Below are 23,118 nucleotides of genomic sequence, written 5' to 3' on the forward strand. Positions count from 1 at the left end.
CACCGTCGTGGAGAGTAAATGAGATGGCTGGGGTGAGGGTCGAACGTACGCCCTTGAGAAGACGTCACGCGCTGCCCACTGCGACAGGGAAGCACACAGGAATTCTTTTCCCACCATGCCGAACACGACAGGGTGGACTTCTCAGCGGAAGTCAGTCCTGCGTCTAGTTACAGTGCATCGCCCTGGAAGCGGCGTGGACCCGCGTTCGGATGTGCCGGCGGGCAGGGCGCCTGCAGCAGGGTCGCTTCGGCCTCTGGTGGCAGCAGGGGCGGCAACGCATCGCGACACAGGATGCGTGCAGCGGAATGCGGCGGTGGTGGTGTAACGGTCAGCATGGTTGCTTCCCAAGCAGTTGATCCGGGTTCGATTCCCGGCCACCGCAAGAGGGCTGTCGTTTTTGCGTAGCGCAATAGTGTGTGTTCAACACCATGCGATCCTCGAAATTGCCAAGTGTCGCTGCACAAGTAGTATCTGCTCGTCTCTCGCCTCGTTGCAGCTAAGTGGGCGGCCCCTTCATCGTGTGTCGACTTGGCCCGACTTTGCTCGACTGCCGCTCGCTGCCGCTCGGCGGCAGGGCCAATATGACAGAAGCAGTACGACAATCGGCTGCGAGAAACACGCTAATCAAGACTACCTTTCCTTTCCAATTCGAAAAGCTAAATTTTCATTTACAAATTTCGGAATTCTCACTGCTCCCCTACAGTGTTATCTACGATATTTGGGAAATTATCTGTGGGTTCGTACGGTTCTGTTACTGCCAAAGTCGTTCCTGCACTTTACGTTCGCTCTTTTTGCAAAGAACCTCTTTAAATTTTGGATCCTATGTTCGTTAACGTAATTTAAATTGCTGTGGGAGGCATCATAGCACATCAACACTGTAACACAAAAGGGGGAGAGTGGGGGTGAAAGGGGAAAGGTCCAATAGCACGCAGAGATCCCGCCTATCACCCATGTAATCACTAACCACGCCCACCTCTGCTTAACTTCATTAATCGAAAGGGAGCCGGCCGTTGGCTACCCCTGAGCGAAACGTTCAGACTTGTAGCTCGATGTGCAGATCATTTGGAATCTACGTGGCAGAGTCTCGCGGGAGACTGCATTTCCTATTGGCGGAGAAAGTGGGATGGCCTGTGGAGGGATCGAACCCATGACCTTCTCGTTACCAGCACGACGCTATACCCCAAAGGGCTAACGAGCCACGCAACACTGTCGCATCAGCAGTCCAAAACCGCAAAATCATCTCCTCTTCCTTAAAAACGGCCCCGCCAATCACGTGAGCATGTATCTCTTTTCCTTGACTTTCTCTCACCTTATACTTGGAACCCAGAGCAGCAACACCACGAAGACGAAAAACGGCCCTGAGAAGATTTCTCATCTCAGCCTGGAAAATTGACGTTCCGCTACCAGTAATCGAACCCTGGCCTCCTGTGTGAAAGCCAGGTATCCTAGCCACTAGACCATACCGGACATACCTCAAGTATCAGCTACGTGTGAATGGGTCCAGAAATATTTCTCCTCCACGAACTTTACGGCCGAATCTGGCGACAACGCTGAACTCTGTCCGCCACCACGATCCCGCTTACTCACTCCCAAAGCGCCCAAGTCATACTACACAAACATCGCTTTCAGTCTCAAGTGTAAGTAGCAAAACTATAATTAGTAATAACTGGAAACAAACACTCTCACGTTGACGCAAAGGAGCCTGGGTGGTAATAAACTGTAAACACGGCTTTACCTCGCAAAAGCTATGCTGTGCGTTTCACCGTCGTGGAGAGTAAATGAGATGGCTGGGGTGAGGGTCGAACGTACGCCCTTGAGAAGACGTCACGCGCTGCCCACTGCGACAGGGAAGCACACAGGAATTCTTTTCCCACCATGCCGAACACGACAGGGTGGACTTCTCAGCGGAAGTCAGTCCTGCGTCTAGTTACAGTGCATCGCCCTGGAAGCGGCGTGGACCCGCGTTCGGATGTGCCGGCGGGCAGGGCGCCTGCAGCAGGGTCGCTTCGGCCTCTGGTGGCAGCAGGGGCGGCAACGCATCGCGACACAGGATGCGTGCAGCGGAATGCGGCGGTGGTGGTGTAACGGTCAGCATGGTTGCTTCCCAAGCAGTTGATCCGGGTTCGATTCCCGGCCACCGCAAGAGGGCTGTCGTTTTTGCGTAGCGCAATAGTGTGTGTTCAACACCATGCGATCCTCGAAATTGCCAAGTGTCGCTGCACAAGTAGTATCTGCTCGTCTCTCGCCTCGTTGCAGCTAAGTGGGCGGCCCCTTCATCGTGTGTCGACTTGGCCCGACTTTGCTCGACTGCCGCTCGCTGCCGCTCGGCGGCAGGGCCAATATGACAGAAGCAGTACGACAATCGGCTGCGAGAAACACGCTAATCAAGACTACCTTTCCTTTCCAATTCGAAAAGCTAAATTTTCATTTACAAATTTCGGAATTCTCACTGCTCCCCTACAGTGTTATCTACGATATTTGGGAAATTATCTGTGGGTTCGTACGGTTCTGTTACTGCCAAAGTCGTTCCTGCACTTTACGTTCGCTCTTTTTGCAAAGAACCTCTTTAAATTTTGGATCCTATGTTCGTTAACGTAATTTAAATTGCTGTGGGAGGCATCATAGCACATCAACACTGTAACACAAAAGGGGGAGAGTGGGGGTGAAAGGGGAAAGGTCCAATAGCACGCAGAGATCCCGCCTATCACCCATGTAATCACTAACCACGCCCACCTCTGCTTAACTTCATTAATCGAAAGGGAGCCGGCCGTTGGCTACCCCTGAGCGAAACGTTCAGACTTGTAGCTCGATGTGCAGATCATTTGGAATCTACGTGGCAGAGTCTCGCGGGAGACTGCATTTCCTATTGGCGGAGAAAGTGGGATGGCCTGTGGAGGGATCGAACCCATGACCTTCTCGTTACCAGCACGACGCTATACCCCAAAGGGCTAACGAGCCACGCAACACTGTCGCATCAGCAGTCCAAAACCGCAAAATCATCTCCTCTTCCTTAAAAACGGCCCCGCCAATCACGTGAGCATGTATCTCTTTTCCTTGACTTTCTCTCACCTTATACTTGGAACCCAGAGCAGCAACACCACGAAGACGAAAAACGGCCCTGAGAAGATTTCTCATCTCAGCCTGGAAAATTGACGTTCCGCTACCAGTAATCGAACCCTGGCCTCCTGTGTGAAAGACAGGTATCCTAGCCACTAGACCATACCGGACATACCTCAAGTATCAGCTACGTGTGAATGGGTCCAGAAATATTTCTCCTCCACGAACTTTACGGCCGAATCTGGCGACAACGCTGAACTCTGTCCGCCACCACGATCCCGCTTACTCACTCCCAAAGCGCCCAAGTCATACTACACAAACATCGCTTTCAGTCTCAAGTGTAAGTAGCAAAACTATAATTAGTAATAACTGGAAACAAACACTCTCACGTTGACGCAAAGGAGCCTGGGTGGTAATAAACTGTAAACACGGCTTTACCTCGCAAAAGCTATGCTGTGCGTTTCACCGTCGTGGAGAGTAAATGAGATGGCTGGGGTGAGGGTCGAACGTACGCCCTTGAGAAGACGTCACGCGCTGCCCACTGCGACAGGGAAGCACACAGGAATTCTTTTCCCACCATGCCGAACACGACAGGGTGGACTTCTCAGCGGAAGTCAGTCCTGCGTCTAGTTACAGTGCATCGCCCTGGAAGCGGCGTGGACCCGCGTTCGGATGTGCGGGCGGGCAGGGCGCCTGCAGCAGGGTCGCTTCGGCCTCTGGTGGCAGCAGGGGCGGCAACGCATCGCGACACAGGATGCGTGCAGCGGAATGCGGCGGTGGTGGTGTAACGGTCAGCATGGTTGCTTCCCAAGCAGTTGATCCGGGTTCGATTCCCGGCCACCGCAAGAGGGCTGTCGTTTTTGCGTAGCGCAATAGTGTGTGTTCAACACCATGCGATCCTCGAAATTGCCAAGTGTCGCTGCACAAGTAGTATCTGCTCGTCTCTCGCCTCGTTGCAGCTAAGTGGGCGGCCCCTTCATCGTGTGTCGACTTGGCCCGACTTTGCTCGACTGCCGCTCGCTGCCGCTCGGCGGCAGGGCCAATATGACAGAAGCAGTACGACAATCGGCTGCGAGAAACACGCTAATCAAGACTACCTTTCCTTTCCAATTCGAAAAGCTAAATTTTCATTTACAAATTTCGGAATTCTCACTGCTCCCCTACAGTGTTATCTACGATATTTGGGAAATTATCTGTGGGTTCGTACGGTTCTGTTACTGCCAAAGTCGTTCCTGCACTTTACGTTCGCTCTTTTTGCAAAGAACCTCTTTAAATTTTGGATCCTATGTTCGTTAACGTAATTTAAATTGCTGTGGGAGGCATCATAGCACATCAACACTGTAACACAAAAGGGGGAGAGTGGGGGTGAAAGGGGAAAGGTCCAATAGCACGCAGAGATCCCGCCTATCACCCATGTAATCACTAACCACGCCCACCTCTGCTTAACTTCATTAATCGAAAGGGAGCCGGCCGTTGGCTACCCCTGAGCGAAACGTTCAGACTTGTAGCTCGATGTGCAGATCATTTGGAATCTACGTGGCAGAGTCTCGCGGGAGACTGCATTTCCTATTGGCGGAGAAAGTGGGATGGCCTGTGGAGGGATCGAACCCATGACCTTCTCGTTACCAGCACGACGCTATACCCCAAAGGGCTAACGAGCCACGCAACACTGTCGCATCAGCAGTCCAAAACCGCAAAATCATCTCCTCTTCCTTAAAAACGGCCCCGCCAATCACGTGAGCATGTATCTCTTTTCCTTGACTTTCTCTCACCTTATACTTGGAACCCAGAGCAGCAACACCACGAAGACGAAAAACGGCCCTGAGAAGATTTCTCATCTCAGCCTGGAAAATTGACGTTCCGCTACCAGTAATCGAACCCTGGCCTCCTGTGTGAAAGCCAGGTATACTAGCCACTAGACCATACCGGACATACCTCAAGTATCAGCTACGTGTGAATGGGTCCAGAAATATTTCTCCTCCACGAACTTTACGGCCGAATCTGGCGACAACGCTGAACTCTGTCCGCCACCACGATCCCGCTTACTCACTCCCAAAGCGCCCAAGTCATACTACACAAACATCGCTTTCAGTCTCAAGTGTAAGTAGCAAAACTATAATTAGTAATAACTGGAAACAAACACTCTCACGTTGACGCAAAGGAGCCTGGGTGGTAATAAACTGTAAACACGGCTTTACCTCGCAAAAGCTATGCTGTGCGTTTCACCGTCGTGGAGAGTAAATGAGATGGCTGGGGTGAGGGTCGAACGTACGCCCTTGAGAAGACGTCACGCGCTGCCCACTGCGACAGGGAAGCACACAGGAATTCTTTTCCCACCATGCCGAACACGACAGGGTGGACTTCTCAGCGGAAGTCAGTCCTGCGTCTAGTTACAGTGCATCGCCCTGGAAGCGGCGTGGACCCGCGTTCGGATGTGCGGGCGGGCAGGGCGCCTGCAGCAGGGTCGCTTCGGCCTCTGGTGGCAGCAGGGGCGGCAACGCATCACGACACAGGATGCGTGCAGCGGAATGCGGCGGTGGTGGTGTAACGGTCAGCATGGTTGCTTCCCAAGCAGTTGATCCGTGTTCGATTCCCGGCCACCGCAAGAGGGCTGTCGTTTTTGCGTAGCGCAATAGTGTGTGTTCAACACCATGCGATCCTCGAAATTGCCAAGTGTCGCTGCACAAGTAGTATCTGCTCGTCTCTCGCCTCGTTGCAGCTAAGTGGGCGGCCCCTTCATCGTGTGTCGACTTGGCCCGACTTTGCTCGACTGCCGCTCGCTGCCGCTCGGCGGCAGGGCCAATATGACAGAAGCAGTACGACAATCGGCTGCGAGAAACACGCTAATCAAGACTACCTTTCCTTTCCAATTCGAAAAGCTAAATTTTCATTTACAAATTTCGGAATTCTCACTGCTCCCCTACAGTGTTATCTACGATATTTGGGAAATTATCTGTGGGTTCGTACGGTTCTGTTACTGCCAAAGTCGTTCCTGCACTTTACGTTCGCTCTTTTTGCAAAGAACCTCTTTAAATTTTGGATCCTATGTTCGTTAACGTAATTTAAATTGCTGTGGGAGGCATCATAGCACATCAACACTGTAACACAAAAGGGGGAGAGTGGGGGTGAAAGGGGAAAGGTCCAATAGCACGCAGAGATCCCGCCTATCACCCATGTAATCACTAACCACGCCCACCTCTGCTTAACTTCATTAATCGAAAGGGAGCCGGCCGTTGGCTACCCCTGAGCGAAACGTTCAGACTTGTAGCTCGATGTGCAGATCATTTGGAATCTACGTGGCAGAGTCTCGCGGGAGACTGCATTTCCTATTGGCGGAGAAAGTGGGATGGCCTGTGGAGGGATCGAACCCATGACCTTCTCGTTACCAGCACGACGCTATACCCCAAAGGGCTAACGAGCCACGCAACACTGTCGCATCAGCAGTCCAAAACCGCAAAATCATCTCCTCTTCCTTAAAAACGGCCCCGCCAATCACGTGAGCATGTATCTCTTTTCCTTGACTTTCTCTCACCTTATACTTGGAACCCAGAGCAGCAACACCACGAAGACGAAAAACGGCCCTGAGAAGATTTCTCATCTCAGCCTGGAAAATTGACGTTCCGCTACCAGTAATCGAACCCTGGCCTCCTGTGTGAAAGACAGGTATCCTAGCCACTAGACCATACCGGACATACCTCAAGTATCAGCTACGTGTGAATGGGTCCAGAAATATTTCTCCTCCACGAACTTTACGGCCGAATCTGGCGACAACGCTGAACTCTGTCCGCCACCACGATCCCGCTTACTCACTCCCAAAGCGCCCAAGTCATACTACACAAACATCGCTTTCAGTCTCAAGTAAAAGTAGCAAAACTATAATTAGTAATAACTGCAAACAAACACTCTCACGTTGACGCAAAGGAGCCTGGGTGGTAATAAACTGTAAACACGGCTTTACCTCGCAAAAGCTATGCTGTGCGTTTCACCGTCGTGGAGAGTAAATGAGATGGCTGGGGTGAGGGTCGAACGTACGCCCTTGAGAAGACGTCACGCGCTGCCCACTGCGACAGGGAAGCACACAGGAATTCTTTTCCCACCATGCCGAACACGACAGGGTGGACTTCTCAGCGGAAGTCAGTCCTGCGTCTAGTTACAGTGCATCGCCCTGGAAGCGGCGTGGACCCGCGTTCGGATGTGCCGGCGGGCAGGGCGCCTGCAGCAGGGTCGCTTCGGCCTCTGGTGGCAGCAGGGGCGGCAACGCATCACGACACAGGATGCGTGCAGCGGAATGCGGCGGTGGTGGTGTAACGGTCAGCATGGTTGCTTCCCAAGCAGTTGATCCGGGTTCGATTCCCGGCCACCGCAAGAGGGCTGTCGTTTTTGCGTAGCGCAATAGTGTGTGTTCAACACCATGCGATCCTCGAAATTGCCAAGTGTCGCTGCACAAGTAGTATCTGCTCGTCTCTCGCCTCGTTGCAGCTAAGTGGGCGGCCCCTTCATCGTGTGTCGACTTGGCCCGACTTTGCTCGGCTGCCGCTCGGCGGCAGGGCCAATATGACAGAAGCAGTACGACAATCGGCTGCGAGAAACACGCTAATCAAGACTACCTTTCCTTTCCAATTCGAAAAGCTAAATTTTCATTTACAAATTTCGGAATTCTCACTGCTCCCCTACAGTGTTATCTACGATATTTGGGAAATTATCTGTGGGTTCGTACGGTTCTGTTACTGCCAAAGTCGTTCCTGCACTTTACGTTCGCTCTTTTTGCAAAGAACCTCTTTAAATTTTGGATCCTATGTTCGTTAACGTAATTTAAATTGCTGTGGGAGGCATCATAGCACATCAACACTGTAACACAAAAGGGGGAGAGTGGGGGTGAAAGGGGAAAGGTCCAATAGCACGCAGAGATCCCGCCTATCACCCATGTAATCACTAACCACGCCCACCTCTGCTTAACTTCATTAATCGAAAGGGAGCCGGCCGTTGGCTACCCCTGAGCGAAACGTTCAGACTTGTAGCTCGATGTGCAGATCATTTGGAATCTACGTGGCAGAGTCTCGCGGGAGACTGCATTTCCTATTGGCGGAGAAAGTGGGATGGCCTGTGGAGGGATCGAACCCATGACCTCCTCGTTACCAGCACGACGCTATACCCCAAAGGGCTAACGAGCCACGCAACACTGTCGCATCAGCAGTCCAAAACCGCAAAATCATCTCCTCTTCCTTAAAAACGGCCCCGCCAATCACGTGAGCATGTATCTCTTTTCCTTGACTTTCTCTCACCTTATACTTGGAACCCAGAGCAGCAACACCACGAAGACGAAAAACGGCCCTGAGAAGATTTCTCATCTCAGCCTGGAAAATTGACGTTCCGCTACCAGTAATCGAACCCTGGCCTCCTGTGTGAAAGCCAGGTATCCTAGCCACTAGACCATACCGGACATACCTCAAGTATCAGCTACGTGTGAATGGGTCCAGAAATATTTCTCCTCCACGAACTTTACGGCCGAATCTGGCGACAACGCTGAACTCTGTCCGCCACCACGATCCCGCTTACTCACTCCCAAAGCGCCCAAGTCATACTACACAAACATCGCTTTCAGTCTCAAGTGTAAGTAGCAAAACTATAATTAGTAATAACTGGAAACAAACACTCTCACGTTGACGCAAAGGAGCCTGGGTGGTAATAAACTGTAAACACGGCTTTACCTCTCAAAAGCTATGCTGTGCGTTTCACCGTCGTGGAGAGTAAATGAGATGGCTGGGGTGAGGGTCGAACGTACGCCCTTGAGAAGACGTCACGCGCTGCCCACTGCGACAGGGAAGCACACAGGAATTCTTTTCCCACCATGCCGAACACGACAGGGTGGACTTCTCAGCGGAAGTCAGTCCTGCGTCTAGTTACAGTGCATCGCCCTGGAAGCGGCGTGGACCCGCGTTCGGATGTGCGGGCGGGCAGGGCGCCTGCAGCAGGGTCGCTTCGGCCTCTGGTGGCAGCAGGGGCGGCAACGCATCGCGACACAGGATGCGTGCAGCGGAATGCGGCGGTGGTGGTGTAACGGTCAGCATGGTTGCTTCCCAAGCAGTTGATCCGGGTTCGATTCCCGGCCACCGCAAGAGGGCTGTCGTTTTTGCGTAGCGCAATAGTGTGTGTTCAACACCATGCGATCCTCGAAATTGCCAAGTGTCGCTGCACAAGTAGTATCTGCTCGTCTCTCGCCTCGTTGCAGCTAAGTGGGCGGCCCCTTCATCGTGTGTCGACTTGGCCCGACTTTGCTCGACTGCCGCTCGCTGCCGCTCGGCGGCAGGGCCAATATGACAGAAGCAGTACGACAATCGGCTGCGAGAAACACGCTAATCAAGACTACCTTTCCTTTCCAATTCGAAAAGCTAAATTTTCATTTACAAATTTCGGAATTCTCACTGCTCCCCTACAGTGTTATCTACGATATTTGGGAAATTATCTGTGGGTTCGTACGGTTCTGTTACTGCCAAAGTCGTTCCTGCACTTTACGTTCGCTCTTTTTGCAAAGAACCTCTTTAAATTTTGGATCCTATGTTCGTTAACGTAATTTAAATTGCTGTGGGAGGCATCATAGCACATCAACACTGTAACACAAAAGGGGGAGAGTGGGGGTGAAAGGGGAAAGGTCCAATAGCACGCAGAGATCCCGCCTATCACCCATGTAATCACTAACCACGCCCACCTCTGCTTAACTTCATTAATCGAAAGGGAGCCGGCCGTTGGCTACCCCTGAGCGAAACGTTCAGACTTGTAGCTCGATGTGCAGATCATTTGGAATCTACGTGGCAGAGTCTCGCGGGAGACTGCATTTCCTATTGGCGGAGAAAGTGGGATGGCCTGTGGAGGGATCGAACCCATGACCTTCTCGTTACCAGCACGACGCTATACCCCAAAGGGCTAACGAGCCACGCAACACTGTCGCATCAGCAGTCCAAAACCGCAAAATCATCTCCTCTTCCTTAAAAACGGCCCCGCCAATCACGTGAGCATGTATCTCTTTTCCTTGACTTTCTCTCACCTTATACTTGGAACCCAGAGCAGCAACACCACGAAGACGAAAAACGGCCCTGAGAAGATTTCTCATCTCAGCCTGGAAAATTGACGTTCCGCTACCAGTAATCGAACCCTGGCCTCCTGTGTGAAAGCCAGGTATCCTAGCCACTAGACCATACCGGACATACCTCAAGTATCAGCTACGTGTGAATGGGTCCAGAAATATTTCTCCTCCACGAACTTTACGGCCGAATCTGGCGACAACGCTGAACTCTGTCCGCCACCACGATCCCGCTTACTCACTCCCAAAGCGCCCAAGTCATACTACACAAACATCGCTTTCAGTCTCAAGTGTAAGTAGCAAAACTATAATTAGTAATAACTGGAAACAAACACTCTCACGTTGACGCAAAGGAGCCTGGGTGGTAATAAACTGTAAACACGGCTTTACCTCTCAAAAGCTATGCTGTGCGTTTCACCGTCGTGGAGAGTAAATGAGATGGCTGGGGTGAGGGTCGAACGTACGCCCTTGAGAAGACGTCACGCGCTGCCCACTGCGACAGGGAAGCACACAGGAATTCTTTTCCCACCATGCCGAACACGACAGGGTGGACTTCTCAGCGGAAGTCAGTCCTGCGTCTAGTTACAGTGCATCGCCCTGGAAGCGGCGTGGACCCGCGTTCGGATGTGCGGGCGGGCAGGGCGCCTGCAGCAGGGTCGCTTCGGCCTCTGGTGGCAGCAGGGGCGGCAACGCATCGCGACACAGGATGCGTGCAGCGGAATGCGGCGGTGGTGGTGTAACGGTCAGCATGGTTGCTTCCCAAGCAGTTGATCCGGGTTCGATTCCCGGCCACCGCAAGAGGGCTGTCGTTTTTGCGTAGCGCAATAGTGTGTGTTCAACACCATGCGATCCTCGAAATTGCCAAGTGTCGCTGCACAAGTAGTATCTGCTCGTCTCTCGCCTCGTTGCAGCTAAGTGGGCGGCCCCTTCATCGTGTGTCGACTTGGCCCGACTTTGCTCGACTGCCGCTCGCTGCCGCTCGGCGGCAGGGCCAATATGACAGAAGCAGTACGACAATCGGCTGCGAGAAACACGCTAATCAAGACTACCTTTCCTTTCCAATTCGAAAAGCTAAATTTTCATTTACAAATTTCGGAATTCTCACTGCTCCCCTACAGTGTTATCTACGATATTTGGGAAATTATCTGTGGGTTCGTACGGTTCTGTTACTGCCAAAGTCGTTCCTGCACTTTACGTTCGCTCTTTTTGCAAAGAACCTCTTTAAATTTTGGATCCTATGTTCGTTAACGTAATTTAAATTGCTGTGGGAGGCATCATAGCACATCAACACTGTAACACAAAAGGGGGAGAGTGGGGGTGAAAGGGGAAAGGTCCAATAGCACGCAGAGATCCCGCCTATCACCCATGTAATCACTAACCACGCCCACCTCTGCTTAACTTCATTAATCGAAAGGGAGCCGGCCGTTGGCTACCCCTGAGCGAAACGTTCAGACTTGTAGCTCGATGTGCAGATCATTTGGAATCTACGTGGCAGAGTCTCGCGGGAGACTGCATTTCCTATTGGCGGAGAAAGTGGGATGGCCTGTGGAGGGATCGAACCCATGACCTTCTCGTTACCAGCACGACGCTATACCCCAAAGGGCTAACGAGCCACGCAACACTGTCGCATCAGCAGTCCAAAACCGCAAAATCATCTCCTCTTCCTTAAAAACGGCCCCGCCAATCACGTGAGCATGTATCTCTTTTCCTTGACTTTCTCTCACCTTATACTTGGAACCCAGAGCAGCAACACCACGAAGACGAAAAACGGCCCTGAGAAGATTTCTCATCTCAGCCTGGAAAATTGACGTTCCGCTACCAGTAATCGAACCCTGGCCTCCTGTGTGAAAGACAGGTATCCTAGCCACTAGACCATACCGGACATACCTCAAGTATCAGCTACGTGTGAATGGGTCCAGAAATATTTCTCCTCCACGAACTTTACGGCCGAATCTGGCGACAACGCTGAACTCTGTCCGCCACCACGATCCCGCTTACTCACTCCCAAAGCGCCCAAGTCATACTACACAAACATCGCTTTCAGTCTCAAGTAAAAGTAGCAAAACTATAATTAGTAATAACTGCAAACAAACACTCTCACGTTGACGCAAAGGAGCCTGGGTGGTAATAAACTGTAAACACGGCTTTACCTCGCAAAAGCTATGCTGTGCGTTTCACCGTCGTGGAGAGTAAATGAGATGGCTGGGGTGAGGGTCGAACGTACGCCCTTGAGAAGACGTCACGCGCTGCCCACTGCGACAGGGAAGCACACAGGAATTCTTTTCCCACCATGCCGAACACGACAGGGTGGACTTCTCAGCGGAAGTCAGTCCTGCGTCTAGTTACAGTGCATCGCCCTGGAAGCGGCGTGGACCCGCGTTCGGATGTGCCGGCGGGCAGGGCGCCTGCAGCAGGGTCGCTTCGGCCTCTGGTGGCAGCAGGGGCGGCAACGCATCACGACACAGGATGCGTGCAGCGGAATGCGGCGGTGGTGGTGTAACGGTCAGCATGGTTGCTTCCCAAGCAGTTGATCCGGGTTCGATTCCCGGCCACCGCAAGAGGGCTGTCGTTTTTGCGTAGCGCAATAGTGTGTGTTCAACACCATGCGATCCTCGAAATTGCCAAGTGTCGCTGCACAAGTAGTATCTGCTCGTCTCTCGCCTCGTTGCAGCTAAGTGGGCGGCCCCTTCATCGTGTGTCGACTTGGCCCGACTTTGCTCGGCTGCCGCTCGGCGGCAGGGCCAATATGACAGAAGCAGTACGACAATCGGCTGCGAGAAACACGCTAATCAAGACTACCTTTCCTTTCCAATTCGAAAAGCTAAATTTTCATTTACAAATTTCGGAATTCTCACTGCTCCCCTACAGTGTTATCTACGATATTTGGGAAATTATCTGTGGGTTCGTACGGTTCTGTTACTGCCAAAGTCGTTCCTGCACTTTACGTTCGCTCTTTTTGCAAAGAACCTCTTTAAATTTTGGATCCTATGTTCGTTAACGTAATTTAAATTGCTGTGGGAGGCATCATAGCACATCAACACTGTAACACAAAAGGGGGAGAGTGGGGGTGAAAGGGGAAAGGTCCAATAGCACGCAGAGATCCCGCCTATCACCCATGTAATCACTAACCACGCCCACCTCTGCTTAACTTCATTAATCGAAAGGGAGCCGGCCGTTGGCTACCCCTGAGCGAAACGTTCAGACTTGTAGCTCGATGTGCAGATCATTTGGAATCTACGTGGCAGAGTCTCGCGGGAGACTGCATTTCCTATTGGCGGAGAAAGTGGGATGGCCTGTGGAGGGATCGAACCCATGACCTCCTCGTTACCAGCACGACGCTATACCCCAAAGGGCTAACGAGCCACGCAACACTGTCGCATCAGCAGTCCAAAACCGCAAAATCATCTCCTCTTCCTTAAAAACGGCCCCGCCAATCACGTGAGCATGTATCTCTTTTCCTTGACTTTCTCTCACCTTATACTTGGAACCCAGAGCAGCAACACCACGAAGACGAAAAACGGCCCTGAGAAGATTTCTCATCTCAGCCTGGAAAATTGACGTTCCGCTACCAGTAATCGAACCCTGGCCTCCTGTGTGAAAGCCAGGTATCCTAGCCACTAGACCATACCGGACATACCTCAAGTATCAGCTACGTGTGAATGGGTCCAGAAATATTTCTCCTCCACGAACTTTACGGCCGAATCTGGCGACAACGCTGAACTCTGTCCGCCACCACGATCCCGCTTACTCACTCCCAAAGCGCCCAAGTCATACTACACAAACATCGCTTTCAGTCTCAAGTGTAAGTAGCAAAACTATAATTAGTAATAACTGGAAACAAACACTCTCACGTTGACGCAAAGGAGCCTGGGTGGTAATAAACTGTAAACACGGCTTTACCTCTCAAAAGCTATGCTGTGCGTTTCACCGTCGTGGAGAGTAAATGAGATGGCTGGGGTGAGGGTCGAACGTACGCCCTTGAGAAGACGTCACGCGCTGCCCACTGCGACAGGGAAGCACACAGGAATTCTTTTCCCACCATGCCGAACACGACAGGGTGGACTTCTCAGCGGAAGTCAGTCCTGCGTCTAGTTACAGTGCATCGCCCTGGAAGCGGCGTGGACCCGCGTTCGGATGTGCGGGCGGGCAGGGCGCCTGCAGCAGGGTCGCTTCGGCCTCTGGTGGCAGCAGGGGCGGCAACGCATCGCGACACAGGATGCGTGCAGCGGAATGCGGCGGTGGTGGTGTAACGGTCAGCATGGTTGCTTCCCAAGCAGTTGATCCGGGTTCGATTCCCGGCCACCGCAAGAGGGCTGTCGTTTTTGCGTAGCGCAATAGTGTGTGTTCAACACCATGCGATCCTCGAAATTGCCAAGTGTCGCTGCACAAGTAGTATCTGCTCGTCTCTCGCCTCGTTGCAGCTAAGTGGGCGGCCCCTTCATCGTGTGTCGACTTGGCCCGACTTTGCTCGACTGCCGCTCGCTGCCGCTCGGCGGCAGGGCCAATATGACAGAAGCAGTACGACAATCGGCTGCGAGAAACACGCTAATCAAGACTACCTTTCCTTTCCAATTCGAAAAGCTAAATTTTCATTTACAAATTTCGGAATTCTCACTGCTCCCCTACAGTGTTATCTACGATATTTGGGAAATTATCTGTGGGTTCGTACGGTTCTGTTACTGCCAAAGTCGTTCCTGCACTTTACGTTCGCTCTTTTTGCAAAGAACCTCTTTAAATTTTGGATCCTATGTTCGTTAACGTAATTTAAATTGCTGTGGGAGGCATCATAGCACATCAACACTGTAACACAAAAGGGGGAGAGTGGGGGTGAAAGGGGAAAGGTCCAATAGCACGCAGAGATCCCGCCTATCACCCATGTAATCACTAACCACGCCCACCTCTGCTTAACTTCATTAATCGAAAGGGAGCCGGCCGTTGGCTACCCCTGAGCGAAACGTTCAGACTTGTAGCTCGATGTGCAGATCATTTGGAATCTACGTGGCAGAGTCTCGCGGGAGACTGCATTTCCTATTGGCGGAGAAAGTGGGATGGCCTGTGGAGGGATCGAACCCATGACCTTCTCGTTACCAGCACGACGCTATACCCCAAAGGGCTAACGAGCCACGCAACACTGTCGCATCAGCAGTCCAAAACCGCAAAATCATCTCCTCTTCCTTAAAAACGGCCCCGCCAATCACGTGAGCATGTATCTCTTTTCCTTGACTTTCTCTCACCTTATACTTGGAACCCAGAGCAGCAACACCACGAAGACGAAAAACGGCCCTGAGAAGATTTCTCATCTCAGCCTGGAAAATTGACGTTCCGCTACCAGTAATCGAACCCTGGCCTCCTGTGTGAAAGCCAGGTATCCTAGCCACTAGACCATACCGGACATACCTCAAGTATCAGCTACGTGTGAATGGGTCCAGAAATATTTCTCCTCCACGAACTTTACGGCCGAATCTGGCGACAACGCTGAACTCTGTCCGCCACCACGATCCCGCTTACTCACTCCCAAAGCGCCCAAGTCATACTACACAAACATCGCTTTCAGTCTCAAGTAAAAGTAGCAAAACTATAATTAGTAATAACTGCAAACAAACACTCTCACGTTGACGCAAAGGAGCCTGGGTGGTAATAAACTGTAAACACGGCTTTACCTCGCAAAAGCTATGCTGTGCGTTTCACCGTCGTGGAGAGTAAATGAGATGGCTGGGGTGAGGGTCGAACGTACGCCCTTGAGAAGACGTCACGCGCTGCCCACTGCGACAGGGAAGCACACAGGAATTCTTTTCCCACCATGCCGAACACGACAGGGTGGACTTCTCAGCGGAAGTCAGTCCTGCGTCTAGTTACAGTGCATCGCCCTGGAAGCGGCGTGGACCCGCGTTCGGATGTGCCGGCGGGCAGGGCGCCTGCAGCAGGGTCGCTTCGGCCTCTGGTGGCAGCAGGGGCGGCAACGCATCACGACACAGGATGCGTGCAGCGGAATGCGGCGGTGGTGGTGTAACGGTCAGCATGGTTGCTTCCCAAGCAGTTGATCCGGGTTCGATTCCCGGCCACCGCAAGAGGGCTGTCGTTTTTGCGTAGCGCAATAGTGTGTGTTCAACACCATGCGATCCTCGAAATTGCCAAGTGTCGCTGCACAAGTAGTATCTGCTCGTCTCTCGCCTCGTTGCAGCTAAGTGGGCGGCCCCTTCATCGTGTGTCGACTTGGCCCGACTTTGCTCGGCTGCCGCTCGGCGGCAGGGCCAATATGACAGAAGCAGTACGACAATCGGCTGCGAGAAACACGCTAATCAAGACTACCTTTCCTTTCCAATTCGAAAAGCTAAATTTTCATTTACAAATTTCGGAATTCTCACTGCTCCCCTACAGTGTTATCTACGATATTTGGGAAATTATCTGTGGGTTCGTACGGTTCTGTTACTGCCAAAGTCGTTCCTGCACTTTACGTTCGCTCTTTTTGCAAAGAACCTCTTTAAATTTTGGATCCTATGTTCGTTAACGTAATTTAAATTGCTGTGGGAGGCATCATAGCACATCAACACTGTAACACAAAAGGGGGAGAGTGGGGGTGAAAGGGGAAAGGTCCAATAGCACGCAGAGATCCCGCCTATCACCCATGTAATCACTAACCACGCCCACCTCTGCTTAACTTCATTAATCGAAAGGGAGCCGGCCGTTGGCTACCCCTGAGCGAAACGTTCAGACTTGTAGCTCGATGTGCAGATCATTTGGAATCTACGTGGCAGAGTCTCGCGGGAGACTGCATTTCCTATTGGCGGAGAAAGTGGGATGGCCTGTGGAGGGATCGAACCCATGACCTCCTCGTTACCAGCACGACGCTATACCCCAAAGGGCTAACGAGCCACGCAACACTGTCGCATCAGCAGTCCAAAACCGCAAAATCATCTCCTCTTCCTTAAAAACGGCCCCGCCAATCACGTGAGCATGTATCTCTTTTCCTTGACTTTCTCTCACCTTATACTTGGAACCCAGAGCAGCAACACCACGAAGACGAAAAACGGCCCTGAGAAGATTTCTCATCTCAGCCTGGAAAATTGACGTTCCGCTACCAGTAATCGAACCCTGGCCTCCTGTGTGAAAGCCAGGTATCCTAGCCACTAGACCATACCGGACATACCTCAAGTATCAGCTACGTGTGAATGGGTCCAGAAATATTTCTCCTCCACGAACTTTACGGCCGAATCTGGCGACAACGCTGAACTCTGTCCGCCACCACGATCCCGCTTACTCACTCCCAAAGCGCCCAAGTCATACTACACAAACATCGCTTTCAGTCTCAAGTGTAAGTAGCAAAACTATAATTAGTAATAACTGGAAACAAACACTCTCACGTTGACGCAAAGGAGCCTGGGTGGTAATAAACTGTAAACACGGCTTTACCTCGCAAAAGCTATGCTGTGCGTTTCACCGTCGTGGAGAGTAAATGAGATGGCTGGGGTGAGGGTCGAACGTACGCCCTTGAGAAGACGTCACGCGCTGCCCACTGCGACAGGGAAGCACACAGGAATTCTTTTCCCACCATGCCGAACACGACAGGGTGGACTTCTCAGCGGAAGTCAGTCCTGCGTCTAGTTACAGTGCATCGCCCTGGAAGCGGCGTGGACCCGCGTTCGGATGTGCGGGCGGGCAGGGCGCCTGCAGCAGGGTCGCTTCGGCCTCTGGTGGCAGCAGGGGCGGCAACGCATCGCGACACAGGATGCGTGCAGCGGAATGCGGCGGTGGTGGTGTAACGGTCAGCATGGTTGCTTCCCAAGCAGTTGATCCGGGTTCGATTCCCGGCCACCGCAAGAGGGCTGTCGTTTTTGCGTAGCGCAATAGTGTGTGTTCAACACCATGCGATCCTCGAAATTGCCAAGTGTCGCTGCACAAGTAGTATCTGCTCGTCTCTCGCCTCGTTGCAGCTAAGTGGGCGGCCCCTTCATCGTGTGTCGACTTGGCCCGACTTTGCTCGACTGCCGCTCGCTGCCGCTCGGCGGCAGGGCCAATATGACAGAAGCAGTACGACAATCGGCTGCGAGAAACACGCTAATCAAGACTACCTTTCCTTTCCAATTCGAAAAGCTAAATTTTCATTTACAAATTTCGGAATTCTCACTGCTCCCCTACAGTGTTATCTACGATATTTGGGAAATTATCTGTGGGTTCGTACGGTTCTGTTACTGCCAAAGTCGTTCCTGCACTTTACGTTCGCTCTTTTTGCAAAGAACCTCTTTAAATTTTGGATCCTATGTTCGTTAACGTAATTTAAATTGCTGTGGGAGGCATCATAGCACATCAACACTGTAACACAAAAGGGGGAGAGTGGGGGTGAAAGGGGAAAGGTCCAATAGCACGCAGAGATCCCGCCTATCACCCATGTAATCACTAACCACGCCCACCTCTGCTTAACTTCATTAATCGAAAGGGAGCCGGCCGTTGGCTACCCCTGAGCGAAACGTTCAGACTTGTAGCTCGATGTGCAGATCATTTGGAATCTACGTGGCAGAGTCTCGCGGGAGACTGCATTTCCTATTGGCGGAGAAAGTGGGATGGCCTGTGGAGGGATCGAACCCATGACCTCCTCGTTACCAGCACGACGCTATACCCCAAAGGGCTAACGAGCCACGCAACACTGTCGCATCAGCAGTCCAAAACCGCAAAATCATCTCCTCTTCCTTAAAAACGGCCCCGCCAATCACGTGAGCATGTATCTCTTTTCCTTGACTTTCTCTCACCTTATACTTGGAACCCAGAGCAGCAACACCACGAAGACGAAAAACGGCCCTGAGAAGATTTCTCATCTCAGCCTGGAAAATTGACGTTCCGCTACCAGTAATCGAACCCTGGCCTCCTGTGTGAAAGCCAGGTATCCTAGCCACTAGACCATACCGGACATACCTCAAGTATCAGCTACGTGTGAATGGGTCCAGAAATATTTCTCCTCCACGAACTTTACGGCCGAATCTGGCGACAACGCTGAACTCTGTCCGCCACCACGATCCCGCTTACTCACTCCCAAAGCGCCCAAGTCATACTACACAAACATCGCTTTCAGTCTCAAGTGTAAGTAGCAAAACTATAATTAGTAATAACTGCAAACAAACACTCTCACGTTGACGCAAAGGAGCCTGGGTGGTAATAAACTGTAAACACGGCTTTACCTCGCAAAAGCTATGCTGTGCGTTTCACCGTCGTGGAGAGTAAATGAGATGGCTGGGGTGAGGGTCGAACGTACGCCCTTGAGAAGACGTCACGCGCTGCCCACTGCGACAGGGAAGCACACAGGAATTCTTTTCCCACCATGCCGAACACGACAGGGTGGACTTCTCAGCGGAAGTCAGTCCTGCGTCTAGTTACAGTGCATCGCCCTGGAAGCGGCGTGGACCCGCGTTCGGATGTGCCGGCGGGCAGGGCGCCTGCAGCAGGGTCGCTTCGGCCTCTGGTGGCAGCAGGGGCGGCAACGCATCGCGACACAGGATGCGTGCAGCGGAATGCGGCGGTGGTGGTGTAACGGTCAGCATGGTTGCTTCCCAAGCAGTTGATCCGGGTTCGATTCCCGGCCACCGCAAGAGGGCTGTCGTTTTTGCGTAGCGCAATAGTGTGTGTTCAACACCATGCGATCCTCGAAATTGCCAAGTGTCGCTGCACAAGTAGTATCTGCTCGTCTCTCGCCTCGTTGCAGCTAAGTGGGCGGCCCCTTCATCGTGTGTCGACTTGGCCCGACTTTGCTCGACTGCCGCTCGCTGCCGCTCGGCGGCAGGGCCAATATGACAGAAGCAGTACGACAATCGGCTGCGAGAAACACGCTAATCAAGACTACCTTTCCTTTCCAATTCGAAAAGCTAAATTTTCATTTACAAATTTCGGAATTCTCACTGCTCCCCTACAGTGTTATCTACGATATTTGGGAAATTATCTGTGGGTTCGTACGGTTCTGTTACTGCCAAAGTCGTTCCTGCACTTTACGTTCGCTCTTTTTGCAAAGAACCTCTTTAAATTTTGGATCCTATGTTCGTTAACGTAATTTAAATTGCTGTGGGAGGCATCATAGCACATCAACACTGTAACACAAAAGGGGGAGAGTGGGGGTGAAAGGGGAAAGGTCCAATAGCACGCAGAGATCCCGCCTATCACCCATGTAATCACTAACCACGCCCACCTCTGCTTAACTTCATTAATCGAAAGGGAGCCGGCCGTTGGCTACCCCTGAGCGAAACGTTCAGACTTGTAGCTCGATGTGCAGATCATTTGGAATCTACGTGGCAGAGTCTCGCGGGAGACTGCATTTCCTATTGGCGGAGAAAGTGGGATGGCCTGTGGAGGGATCGAACCCATGACCTCCTCGTTACCAGCACGACGCTATACCCCAAAGGGCTAACGAGCCACGCAACACTGTCGCATCAGCAGTCCAAAACCGCAAAATCATCTCCTCTTCCTTAAAAACGGCCCCGCCAATCACGTGAGCATGTATCTCTTTTCCTTGACTTTCTCTCACCTTATACTTGGAACCCAGAGCAGCAACACCACGAAGACGAAAAACGGCCCTGAGAAGATTTCTCATCTCAGCCTGGAAAATTGACGTTCCGCTACCAGTAATCGAACCCTGGCCTCCTGTGTGAAAGCCAGGTATCCTAGCCACTAGACCATACCGGACATACCTCAAGTATCAGCTACGTGTGAATGGGTCCAGAAATATTTCTCCTCCACGAACTTTACGGCCGAATCTGGCGACAACGCTGAACTCTGTCCGCCACCACGATCCCGCTTACTCACTCCCAAAGCGCCCAAGTCATACTACACAAACATCGCTTTCAGTCTCAAGTGTAAGTAGCAAAACTATAATTAGTAATAACTGGAAACAAACACTCTCACGTTGACGCAAAGGAGCCTGGGTGGTAATAAACTGTAAACACGGCTTTACCTCTCAAAAGCTATGCTGTGCGTTTCACCGTCGTGGAGAGTAAATGAGATGGCTGGGGTGAGGGTCGAACGTACGCCCTTGAGAAGACGTCACGCGCTGCCCACTGCGACAGGGAAGCACACAGGAATTCTTTTCCCACCATGCCGAACACGACAGGGTGGACTTCTCAGCGGAAGTCAGTCCTGCGTCTAGTTACAGTGCATCGCCCTGGAAGCGGCGTGGACCCGCGTTCGGATGTGCGGGCGGGCAGGGCGCCTGCAGCAGGGTCGCTTCGGCCTCTGGTGGCAGCAGGGGCGGCAACGCATCGCGACACAGGATGCGTGCAGCGGAATGCGGCGGTGGTGGTGTAACGGTCAGCATGGTTGCTTCCCAAGCAGTTGATCCGGGTTCGATTCCCGGCCACCGCAAGAGGGCTGTCGTTTTTGCGTAGCGCAATAGTGTGTGTTCAACACCATGCGATCCTCGAAATTGCCAAGTGTCGCTGCACAAGTAGTATCTGCTCGTCTCTCGCCTCGTTGCAGCTAAGTGGGCGGCCCCTTCATCGTGTGTCGACTTGGCCCGACTTTGCTCGACTGCCGCTCGCTGCCGCTCGGCGGCAGGGCCAATATGACAGAAGCAGTACGACAATCGGCTGCGAGAAACACGCTAATCAAGACTACCTTTCCTTTCCAATTCGAAAAGCTAAATTTTCATTTACAAATTTCGGAATTCTCACTGCTCCCCTACAGTGTTATCTACGATATTTGGGAAATTATCTGTGGGTTCGTACGGTTCTGTTACTGCCAAAGTCGTTCCTGCACTTTACGTTCGCTCTTTTTGCAAAGAACCTCTTTAAATTTTGGATCCTATGTTCGTTAACGTAATTTAAATTGCTGTGGGAGGCATCATAGCACATCAACACTGTAACACAAAAGGGGGAGAGTGGGGGTGAAAGGGGAAAGGTCCAATAGCACGCAGAGATCCCGCCTATCACCCATGTAATCACTAACCACGCCCACCTCTGCTTAACTTCATTAATCGAAAGGGAGCCGGCCGTTGGCTACCCCTGAGCGAAACGTTCAGACTTGTAGCTCGATGTGCAGATCATTTGGAATCTACGTGGCAGAGTCTCGCGGGAGACTGCATTTCCTATTGGCGGAGAAAGTGGGATGGCCTGTGGAGGGATCGAACCCATGACCTCCTCGTTACCAGCACGACGCTATACCCCAAAGGGCTAACGAGCCACGCAACACTGTCGCATCAGCAGTCCAAAACCGCAAAATCATCTCCTCTTCCTTAAAAACGGCCCCGCCAATCACGTGAGCATGTATCTCTTTTCCTTGACTTTCTCTCACCTTATACTTGGAACCCAGAGCAGCAACACCACGAAGACGAAAAACGGCCCTGAGAAGATTTCTCATCTCAGCCTGGAAAATTGACGTTCCGCTACCAGTAATCGAACCCTGGCCTCCTGTGTGAAAGCCAGGTATCCTAGCCACTAGACCATACCGGACATACCTCAAGTATCAGCTACGTGTGAATGGGTCCAGAAATATTTCTCCTCCACGAACTTTACGGCCGAATCTGGCGACAACGCTGAACTCTGTCCGCCACCACGATCCCGCTTACTCACTCCCAAAGCGCCCAAGTCATACTACACAAACATCGCTTTCAGTCTCAAGTGTAAGTAGCAAAACTATAATTAGTAATAACTGCAAACAAACACTCTCACGTTGACGCAAAGGAGCCTGGGTGGTAATAAACTGTAAACACGGCTTTACCTCGCAAAAGCTATGCTGTGCGTTTCACCGTCGTGGAGAGTAAATGAGATGGCTGGGGTGAGGGTCGAACGTACGCCCTTGAGAAGACGTCACGCGCTGCCCACTGCGACAGGGAAGCACACAGGAATTCTTTTCCCACCATGCCGAACACGACAGGGTGGACTTCTCAGCGGAAGTCAGTCCTGCGTCTAGTTACAGTGCATCGCCCTGGAAGCGGCGTGGACCCGCGTTCGGATGTGCCGGCGGGCAGGGCGCCTGCAGCAGGGTCGCTTCGGCCTCTGGTGGCAGCAGGG

At 52.1% G+C, this 23,118-nt stretch overlaps 13 non-coding genes across 13 annotated transcripts; all 13 read left to right on the forward strand.

Moving 5' to 3' along the window:
• The first annotated feature begins 310 nt into the window (after positions 1-310).
• Positions 311-382, forward strand: Trnag-ccc (transfer RNA glycine (anticodon CCC)). Its single transcript has one exon. It is a non-coding gene; the product is annotated as a tRNA-Gly (tRNA).
• A 1,688-nt stretch (positions 383-2,070) lies between these two features.
• On the forward strand, positions 2,071-2,142 carry Trnag-ccc (transfer RNA glycine (anticodon CCC)). The gene has a single exon. It is a non-coding gene; the product is annotated as a tRNA-Gly (tRNA).
• A 1,688-nt stretch (positions 2,143-3,830) lies between these two features.
• Trnag-ccc (transfer RNA glycine (anticodon CCC)) lies at positions 3,831-3,902 on the forward strand. The gene has a single exon. It is a non-coding gene; the product is annotated as a tRNA-Gly (tRNA).
• A 1,688-nt stretch (positions 3,903-5,590) lies between these two features.
• On the forward strand, positions 5,591-5,662 carry Trnag-ccc (transfer RNA glycine (anticodon CCC)). The gene has a single exon. It is a non-coding gene; the product is annotated as a tRNA-Gly (tRNA).
• Positions 5,663-7,350: 1,688 nt separating this feature from the next.
• Trnag-ccc (transfer RNA glycine (anticodon CCC)) lies at positions 7,351-7,422 on the forward strand. The gene has a single exon. It is a non-coding gene; the product is annotated as a tRNA-Gly (tRNA).
• Positions 7,423-9,100: 1,678 nt separating this feature from the next.
• On the forward strand, positions 9,101-9,172 carry Trnag-ccc (transfer RNA glycine (anticodon CCC)). The gene has a single exon. It is a non-coding gene; the product is annotated as a tRNA-Gly (tRNA).
• Positions 9,173-10,860: 1,688 nt separating this feature from the next.
• Trnag-ccc (transfer RNA glycine (anticodon CCC)) lies at positions 10,861-10,932 on the forward strand. The gene has a single exon. It is a non-coding gene; the product is annotated as a tRNA-Gly (tRNA).
• A 1,688-nt stretch (positions 10,933-12,620) lies between these two features.
• Trnag-ccc (transfer RNA glycine (anticodon CCC)) lies at positions 12,621-12,692 on the forward strand. The gene has a single exon. It is a non-coding gene; the product is annotated as a tRNA-Gly (tRNA).
• Positions 12,693-14,370: 1,678 nt separating this feature from the next.
• On the forward strand, positions 14,371-14,442 carry Trnag-ccc (transfer RNA glycine (anticodon CCC)). Its single transcript has one exon. It is a non-coding gene; the product is annotated as a tRNA-Gly (tRNA).
• Positions 14,443-16,130: 1,688 nt separating this feature from the next.
• Positions 16,131-16,202, forward strand: Trnag-ccc (transfer RNA glycine (anticodon CCC)). Its single transcript has one exon. It is a non-coding gene; the product is annotated as a tRNA-Gly (tRNA).
• Positions 16,203-17,880: 1,678 nt separating this feature from the next.
• On the forward strand, positions 17,881-17,952 carry Trnag-ccc (transfer RNA glycine (anticodon CCC)). Its single transcript has one exon. It is a non-coding gene; the product is annotated as a tRNA-Gly (tRNA).
• Positions 17,953-19,640: 1,688 nt separating this feature from the next.
• On the forward strand, positions 19,641-19,712 carry Trnag-ccc (transfer RNA glycine (anticodon CCC)). The gene has a single exon. It is a non-coding gene; the product is annotated as a tRNA-Gly (tRNA).
• Positions 19,713-21,400: 1,688 nt separating this feature from the next.
• Positions 21,401-21,472, forward strand: Trnag-ccc (transfer RNA glycine (anticodon CCC)). The gene has a single exon. It is a non-coding gene; the product is annotated as a tRNA-Gly (tRNA).
• Positions 21,473-23,118: the final 1,646 nt, after the last annotated feature.

This window comes from Schistocerca gregaria, chromosome 8 (assembly GCF_023897955.1).
Source record: "Schistocerca gregaria isolate iqSchGreg1 chromosome 8, iqSchGreg1.2, whole genome shotgun sequence".
In the NCBI taxonomy this organism is placed as follows: domain Eukaryota; kingdom Metazoa; phylum Arthropoda; class Insecta; order Orthoptera; family Acrididae; genus Schistocerca; species Schistocerca gregaria.